The sequence below is a fragment of the Cicer arietinum genome, chromosome 5, assembly GCF_000331145.2.
Source record: "Cicer arietinum cultivar CDC Frontier isolate Library 1 chromosome 5, Cicar.CDCFrontier_v2.0, whole genome shotgun sequence".
Lineage (NCBI taxonomy): Eukaryota > Viridiplantae > Streptophyta > Magnoliopsida > Fabales > Fabaceae > Cicer > Cicer arietinum.
Window position 1 is genome coordinate 54,307,618 of NC_021164.2, and position 2,251 is coordinate 54,309,868.

Genomic DNA, 2,251 nt, shown 5'->3' on the forward strand with positions numbered 1-2,251 from the left:
GATTGTTTGAGGAGAAGTCTGTAGAAGACGAAACTGCAAAGGAAAAGGAGCTTCGGATTTTAGGGTTTGGACTCTGTTTTTGCTTGCGATGATTTGATTTGAACCTCTGAAACCAAAAACAACAGAGAAGAATACTACGGGCCGGGTCACGGATCTCTACAGCTACGTGTCGGGTTTTATCTTCGCGTGGCTCGTTCCTTTTTTTCGTAGAAGGATCCCGTATAACCGGGAATAGGAGAATATGAACCGTATGACCAATTTTTCTTTTTCAAATGAAACCATAAAAAACTTTGCACTTCAATTTTAGACTTTTAGTTTCCAATCTAGCTGAATAATATTGGAACTTCTCGGTTAACCTATGTCTTATCACTTACGGATAAAACTCATGACCATATTCTATTAGTCATTTTTGTAAAATTAAAATAGTTATTGTTATTTATATATATAATTTATTTAAATAAAAAGATTTTATACTATTAAAGATAATTGATTTAATTAAAATTATATCTATTATTATTTTCATAAATAATTATAATATAGTAAGTATAAAAAAAAATTATACTGACGCATAACAATTAAATTCGTTACTTATTTATCATGTTAAAAAATCAAATATAATATAATATTACTTTTTCATTTGTCATATATTTTGAATTTTATAAAGAGCAAGAAATTATAATTCACCAAAGAAAAAAATAAATTGTCACACGTTTCATCTTAAAAGTATTTTCAAACGTAAATATTCAAATAAATTTGATCAACAATTAAAACATAATCAAGTATTGAAATATCACAATTCAAAAATATGTAGAAATAACATAATAAAAATAGTTCAAGTCCAAAAATTATTATCACACTATTAGAGTTTTTGAGAAGTAAATATTTATAAATGGTTAACTTAGTGTTTTGGATTGGGTTTGATTGGCCCAAGCCCAATCCAACTTTACTAGTCTTTCAACTTAATACGACGACCCTATGCAAAAGTCTTAGAACATGTATTTTATTCTCTTAAATTAATACAAACAATCATAACTAAAATAAGCCACGTCTTTACAAAGATCTTGACCCAATCAAGCTCGTCAAAGTTTTGCTCGACACCTAGATTCATAGTGTGGCTATGCGCAATTGCATTATCAAACGACTTATCTCATGCACTCAATTCATCATCCTCCAACGTATCAATGGCATTCTTATCCTCTTCATCTGCCTCTTTCAGCCTTTTGACCTCCTCATTCAACACTAACACAACACCTTTGGTGGCTTTTAATCTAAGTTAAGGTCCTCATAATTTTTCATCTGTGCTCCTGTATAAGAGTAAGCACAATTTCCTCTTTAGTCAGAGCCTCGACATCCCACTTTAAACGCCCATTCTTCAAGGTTATGTCCAATAATACTTCAATTGTACCCTCTAAATCAACGATTTTAGTATGAAAACCCAATTTTCTAGACCTCATACTTCACACCTGCTCGCGATGATATTCGGCCTCATTGAGTTGACTATTCTCACCATGCACTACCATGTGAGCCAACGACAACACATAGGGAGTCTTAGGAAGATCATTCGTCAAGGCTTTCTTACAACCTTCTTATATGAGATCTTGCAAAACCGCCAGATCCGTCGGTTAAATGGATACGTTGGATGCCTTGGACGAGCTTGTGTTCACCCAAGCTGTGAGCATAAACAAAAGCAAAAATACTTCTCGTTGGCCTTGGATGACGAGAATTCCTTGTGGTCACGACCCCTCAATGATTGGGCTTACGCGTTTTCTCCTAATGGTTAGCTCATCGACAAAGACCTCATCGACCTTATCATCGTATTGGGTCACAATAACTAGATCCTTGGAAACAGGTTGGACTACCCGAATCAGCACAACATTTGTAGGAGCCAAAAAGGTCTATTTGTTCTTCGTCATCCTATTGTCTTATATGGCATTTTCCCTATGTAAAGTAGTCATGTTTTCTAAAACAAATAAGCATAACAACAAAGCGAATCAGGAAGCAAGATCAAGACAAGTAACAAGAAATACAAGACGACAAAGTAACATTGCTAAGTCAATTGTCGACCTTTTCTTGTGATCGGCAAACGACTAACCCGTGAATTTCAATATATCTCTTCTCGAAAGAAACGTTGACCTTTGCGTTAAATCCTCTATCTTCAAAGCGTTAATGAAAATGAAATTGTTCCAATTTGAGGCCTCATGTACACTAAGATCCTTTATTTTGAAAACCAAATCTTTCTTATTCAATAAAA